Here is a 6,873-nt window from a genome sequence, read left to right on the forward strand (position 1 = left end):
TGTCTCTCTACTCTAAAGTCCGGGACACACCAGCGCGCCGCAGACAGTCCCTGCTAACACGAAACGTTGTGGCAACGTTGTGCGTTAGCTGGGGTGCCACACCAGACCGGAACTATATATTACAAAACGAACACATTGTCTTGATAAAACAGCTGTAATTGAGTGCCTGACACGCCAGTCAAGCGCAATCTTGAGAAGGTGTGCATTTCAGTAAGGATTTCAATTGACATGCAGTATGAAACTGAAAGGAGGTTGCATCACTATGATGCATAACATTGCATGTATTGTATTTTCAAGTGTGTGCATTCATCCTGTTGTCATTTTGTTTTGAAAGCAGAAGAATCATTCAACAGGTTGCTGAGACAAATGTAAACCAGTAAAACATATGAAGAGAAACAAACCTTGAATATAAGTTCAGTTGTTTAAACATTTGACAAACTATGGTGAGGGGGTAAGAAAACACACAAATCCAGCAGCTCCTGTATTTCAATACACCAGAACCCAATATTATTGGCGAGTCGGGTAGTCCATCATCACAGTTCGAGGGCAGGCATCATTTCAGTAATTTCATCCCGTTGCATTCACATCCGTGCCTTGAATGAGATTGAATGTGATCTTTGCTCTCAAGTATGTTCCCAAGTTTTACACTTTCGTGCTTTGCATGAATGGGAATGGAACCGTGTGTGTTGAATGAGGCTCCTTGTGAGCACTGAACTTTGTCCGGTGGAGTTCCTTTTTGTGTTGCTGTAATTGTGTCATTTCTCGATGAGAAAGATTAGGCAACATTTAGTCACTTCTAGCCATGATGCTCAATTTATTTACGAATGTACCCTAGTTACTAGGGACCGTTTACGTTGGAGAACAAGATCTATTGTATGCCTGTGTATTTGGGGAAGTCAAATCTGAAATAATGATGAAATTGCGTGTATCCAAAGTTAAAACTCGTGATTTGTCGCCCTCTGGTGTGTAAAAGATGCAAAAGCTTACAGCACCTGGTACTCCCAGGTGGTCTCCCATCCAAGTACTGACCAGGCCCGAGCCTGCTCAGCTTCCGAGATCGGACGAGATCGGGCGTATTCAGGCTAGTATGGCCGTAAGCCAGGGAGGCTGTCCCTGACGCTCTACTTAAAGGGAAGGCAATATCCGTTTCTGCCGCTCATACTTGCAGTTGAACTCTCTCTCTACTCTAAAGTCCGGGACACACCAGCGCGCCGCAGACAGTCCCTGCTAACACGAAACGTTGTGGCAACGTTGTGCATTAGCTGGGGTGCCACACCAGACCGGAACTATATATTACAAAACGAACACATTGTCTTGATAATACAGCTGTAATTGAGTGCCTGACACGCCAGTCAAGCGCAATCTTGAGAAGGTGTGCATTTCAGTAAGGATTTCTATTGACATGCAGTATGAAACTGAAAGGAGGTTGCATCACTATGATGCATAACATTGCATGTATTGTATTTTCAAGTGTGTGCATTCATCCTGTTGTCATTTTGTTTTGAAAGCAGAAGAATCATTCAACAGGTTGCTGAGACAAATGTAAACCAGTAAAACATATGAAGAGAAACAAACCTTGAATATAAGTTCAGTTGTTTAAACATTTGACAAACTATGGTGAGGGGGTAAGAAAACACACAAATCCAGCAGCTCCTGTATTTCAATACACCAGAACCCAATATTATTGGCGAGTCGGGTAGTCCATCATCACAGTTCGAGGGCAGGCATCATTTCAGTAATTTCATCCCGTTGCATTCACATCCGTGCCTTGAATGAGATTGAATGTGATCTTTGCTCTCAAGTATGTTCCCAAGTTTTACACTTTCGTGCTTTGCATGAATGGGAATGGAACCGTGTGTGTTGAATGAGGCTCCTTGTGAGCACTGAACTTTGTCCGGTGGAGTTCCTTTTTGTGTTGCTGTAATTGTGTCATTTCTCGATGAGAAAGATTAGGCAACATTTAGTCACTTCTAGCCATGATGCTCAATTTATTTACGAATGTACCCTAGTTACTAGGGACCGTTTACGTTGGAGAACAAGATCTATTGTATGCCTGTGTATTTGGGGAAGTCAAATCTGAAATAATGATGACATTGCGTGTATCCAAAGTTAAAACTCGTGATTTGTCGCCCTCTGGTGTGTAAAAGATGCAAAAGCTTACAGCACCTGGTATTCCCAGGCGGTCTCTCATGCAAGTACTGACCAGGCCCGAGCCTGCTTAGCTTCCGAGATCGGACGAGATCGGGCGTATTCAGGCTAGTATGGCCGTAAGCCAGGGAGGCTGTCCCTGACGCTCTACTTAAAGGGATGGCAATATCCGTTTCTGCCGTTCATACTTACAGTTGAACTGTCTCTCTACTCTAAAGCCCGGGACACACCAGCGCGCCGCAGACAGTCCCTGCTAATATGCCACGTTGTGGCAACGTTGTGCGTTAGCTAGGGTGCCACACCAGACCGGAACTATATTTTACAAAGCGAACACATTTGTCTTGATAAAACAGCTGTAATTGAGTGCCTGACACGCCAGTCAAGCGCAATCTTGAGAAGGTGTGCATTTCAGTAAGGATTTCAATTGACATGCAGTATGAAACTGAAAGGAGGTTGCATCACTATGATGCATAACATTGCATGTATTGTATTTTCAAGTGTGTGCTTTCATCCTGTTGTCATTTTGTTTTGAAAGCAGAAGAATCATTCAACAGGTTGCTGAGACAAATGTAAACCAGTAAAACATATGAAGAGAAACAAACCTTGAATATAAGTTCAGTTGTTTAAACATTTGACAAACTATGGTGAGGGGGTAAGAAAACAAACAAATCCAGCAGCTCCTGTATTTCAATACACCAGAACCCAATATTATTGGCGTGTCGGGTAGTCCATCATCACAGTTCGAGGGCAGGCATCATTTCAGTAATTTCATCCCGTTGCATTCACATCCGTGCCGTGAATGAGATTGAATGTGATCTTTGCTCTCAAGTATGTTCCCAAGTTTTACACTTTCGTGCTTTGCATGAATGGGAATGGAACCGTGTGTGTTGAATGAGGCTCCTTGTGAGCACTGAACTTTGTCCGGTGGAGTTCCTTTTTGTGTTGCTGTAATTGTGTCATTTCTCGATGAGAAAGATTAGGCAACATTTAGTCACTTCTAGCCATGATGCTCAATTTATTTACGAATGTACCCTAGTTACTAGGGACCGTTTACGTTGGAGAACAAGATCTATTGTATGCCTGTGTATTTGGGGAAGTAAAATCTGAAATAATGATGAAATTGTGTGTATCCAAAGTTAAAACTCGTGATTTGTCGCCCTCTGGTGTGTAAAAGGTGCAAAAGCTTACAGCACCTGGTATTCCCAGGCGGTCTCCCATCCAAGTACTGACCAGGCCCAAGCCTGCTTGGCTTCCGAGATCGGACGAGATCGGGCGTATTCAGGCTAGTATGGCCGTAAGCCAGGGAGGCTGTCCCTGACGCTCTACTTAAAGGGAAGGCAATATCCGTTTCTGCCGGTCATACTTGCAGTTGAACTGTATCTCTACTCTAAAGCCCGGGACACACCAGCGCGCCGCAGCCAGTCCCTGCTAACACGCCACGTTGTGGCAACATTGTGGCAACGTTGTGCGTTAGCTGGGGTGCCACACCAGACCGGAACTATATATTACAAAACGAACACATTGTCTTGATAAAACAGCTGTAATTGAGTGCCTGACACGCCAGTCAAGCGCAATCTTGAGAAGGTGTGCATTTCAGTAAGGATTTCAATTGACATGCAGTATGAAACTGAAAGGAGGTTGCATCACTATGATGCATAACATTGCATGTATTGTATTTTCAAGTGTGTGCATTCATCCTGTTGTCATTTTGTTTTGAAAGCAGAAGAATCATTCAACAGGTTGCTGAGACAAATGTAAACCAGTAAAACATATGAAGAGAAACAAACCTTGAATATAAGTTCAGTTGTTTAAACATTTGACAAACTATGGTGAGGGGGTAAGAAAACACACAAATCCAGCAGCTCCTGTATTTCAATACACCAGAACCCAATATTATTGGCGAGTCGGGTAGTCCATCATCACAGTTCGAGGGCAGGCATCATTTCAGTAATTTCATCCCGTTGCATTCACATCCGTGCCTTGAATGAGATTGAATGTGATCTTTGCTCTCAAGTATGTTCCCAAGTTTTACACTTTCGTGCTTTGCATGAATGGGAATGGAACCGTGTGTGTTGAATGAGGCTCCTTGTGAGCACTGAACTTTGTCCGGTGGAGTTCCTTTTTGTGTTGCTGTAATTGTGTCATTTCTCGATGAGAAAGATTAGGCAACATTTAGTCACTTCTAGCCATGATGCTCAATTTATTTACGAATGTACCCTAGTTACTAGGGACCGTTTACGTTGGAGAACAAGATCTATTGTATGCCTGTGTATTTGGGGAAGTCAAATCTGAAATAATGATGAAATTGCGTGTATCCAAAGTTAAAACTCGTGATTTGTCGCGCTCTGGTGTGTAAAAGATGCAAAAGCTTACAGCACCTGGTATTCCCAGGCGGTCTCCCATCCAAGTACTGACCAGGCCCGAGCCTGCTTAGCTTCCGAGATCGGACGAGATCGGGCGTATTCAGGCTAGTATGGCCGTAAGCCAGGTAGGCTGTCCCTGACGCTCTACTTAAAGGGATGGTAATATCCGTTTCTGCCGTTCATACTTACAGTTGAACTGTCTCTCTACTCTAAAGCCCGGGACACACCAGCGCGCCGCAGACAGTCCCTGCTAATATGCCACGTTGTGGCAACGTTGTGCGTTAGCTGGGGTGCCACACCAGACCGGAACTATATTTTACAAAACGAACACATTTGTCTTGATAAAACAGCTGTAATTGAGTGCCTGACACGCCAGTCAAGCGAAATCTTGAGAAGGTGTGCATTTCAGTAAGGATTTCAATTGACATGCAGTATGAAACTGAAAGGAGGTTGCATCACTATGATGCATAACATTGCATGTATTGTATTTTCAAGTGTGTGCATTCATCCTGTTGTCATTTTGTTTTGAAAGCAGAAGAATCATTCAACAGGTTGCTGAGACAAATGTAAACCAGTAAAACATATGAAGAGAAACAAACCTTGAATATAAGTTCAGTTGTTTAAACATTTGACAAACTATGGTGAGGGGGTAAGAAAACAAACAAATCCAGCTGCTCCTGTATTTCAATACACCAGAACCCAATATTATTGGCGTGTCGGGTAGTCCATCATCACAGTTCGAGGGCAGGCATCATTTCAGTAATTTCATCCCGTTGCATTCACATCCGTGCCGTGAATGAGATTGAATGTGATCTTTGCTCTCAAGTATGTTCCCAAGTTTTACACTTTCGTGCTTTGCATGAATGGGAATGGAACCGTGTGTGTTGAATGAGGCTCCTTGTGAGCACTGAACTTTGTCCGGTGGAGTTCCTTTTTGTGTTGCTGTAATTGTGTCATTTCTCGATGAGAAAGATTAGGCAACATTTAGTCACTTCTAGCCATGATGCTCAATTTATTTACGAATGTACCCTAGTTACTAGGGACCGTTTACGTTGGAGAACAAGATCTATTGTATGCCTGTGTATTTGGGGAAGTAAAATCTGAAATAATGATGAAATTATGTGTATCCAAAGTTAAAACTCGTGATTTGTCGCCCTCTGGTGTGTAAAAGGTGCAAAAGCTTACAGCACCTGGTATTCCCAGGCGGTCTCCCATCCAAGTACTGACCAGGCCCAAGCCTGCTTGGCTTCCGAGATCGGACGAGATCGGGCGTATTCAGGCTAGTATGGCCGTAAGCCAGGGAGGCTGTCCCTGACGCTCTACTTAAAGGGAAGGCAATATCCGTTTCTGCCGGTCATACTTGCAGTTGAACTGTATCTCTACTCTAAAGCCCGGGACACACCAGCGCGCCGCAGCCAGTCCCTGCTAACACGCCACGTTGTGGCAACATTGTGGCAACGTTGTGCGTTAGCTGGGGTGCCACACCAGACCGGAACTATATATTACAAAACGAACACATTGTCTTGATAAAACAGCTGTAATTGAGTGCCTGACACGCCAGTCAAGCGCAATCTTGAGAAGGTGTGCATTTCAGTAAGGATTTCAATTGACATGCAGTATGAAACTGAAAGGAGGTTGCATCACTATGATGCATAACATTGCATGTATTGTATTTTCAAGTGTGTGCATTCATCCTGTTGTCATTTTGTTTTGAAAGCAGAAGAATCATTCAACAGGTTGCTGAGACAAATGTAAACCAGTAAAACATATGAAGAGAAACAAACCTTGAATATAAGTTCAGTTGTTTAAACATTTGACAAACTATGGTGAGGGGGTAAGAAAACACACAAATCCAGCAGCTCCTGTATTTCAATACACCAGAACCCAATATTATTGGCGAGTCGGGTAGTCCATCATCACAGTTCGAGGGCAGGCATCATTTCAGTAATTTCATCCCGTTGCATTCACATCCGTGCCTTGAATGAGATTGAATGTGATCTTTGCTCTCAAGTATGTTCCCAAGTTTTACACTTTCGTGCTTTGCATGAATGGGAATGGAACCGTGTGTGTTGAATGAGGCTCCTTGTGAGCACTGAACTTTGTCCGGTGGAGTTCCTTTTTGTGTTGCTGTAATTGTGTCATTTCTCGATGAGAAAGATTAGGCAACATTTAGTCACTTCTAGCCATGATGCTCAATTTATTTACGAATGTACCCTAGTTACTAGGGACCGTTTACGTTGGAGAACAAGATCTATTGTATGCCTGTGTATTTGGGGAAGTCAAATCTGAAATAATGATGAAATTGCGTGTATCCAAAGTTAAAAATCGTGATTTGTCGCCCTCTGGTGTGTAAAAGATGCAA

The 6,873-nt window shown here is 43.3% G+C and overlaps 5 non-coding genes across 5 annotated transcripts; all 5 read right to left on the bottom strand.

The window, feature by feature from the left end:
* Positions 1-980: 980 nt before the first annotated feature.
* On the bottom strand, positions 981-1,099 carry LOC136757027 (5S ribosomal RNA). The gene has a single exon (XR_010819076.1). It is a non-coding gene; the product is annotated as a 5S ribosomal RNA (ribosomal RNA).
* A 1,055-nt stretch (positions 1,100-2,154) lies between these two features.
* LOC136757184 (5S ribosomal RNA) lies at positions 2,155-2,273 on the bottom strand. The gene has a single exon (XR_010819224.1). It is a non-coding gene; the product is annotated as a 5S ribosomal RNA (ribosomal RNA).
* Positions 2,274-3,329: 1,056 nt separating this feature from the next.
* LOC136755957 (5S ribosomal RNA) lies at positions 3,330-3,448 on the bottom strand. The gene has a single exon (XR_010818065.1). It is a non-coding gene; the product is annotated as a 5S ribosomal RNA (ribosomal RNA).
* A 1,066-nt stretch (positions 3,449-4,514) lies between these two features.
* On the bottom strand, positions 4,515-4,633 carry LOC136757934 (5S ribosomal RNA). The gene has a single exon (XR_010819746.1). It is a non-coding gene; the product is annotated as a 5S ribosomal RNA (ribosomal RNA).
* A 1,056-nt stretch (positions 4,634-5,689) lies between these two features.
* Positions 5,690-5,808, bottom strand: LOC136755958 (5S ribosomal RNA). Its single transcript, XR_010818066.1, has one exon. It is a non-coding gene; the product is annotated as a 5S ribosomal RNA (ribosomal RNA).
* Positions 5,809-6,873: the final 1,065 nt, after the last annotated feature.

The sequence above is a fragment of the Amia ocellicauda genome, chromosome 8 (assembly GCF_036373705.1).
Source record: "Amia ocellicauda isolate fAmiCal2 chromosome 8, fAmiCal2.hap1, whole genome shotgun sequence".
Lineage (NCBI taxonomy): Eukaryota > Metazoa > Chordata > Actinopteri > Amiiformes > Amiidae > Amia > Amia ocellicauda.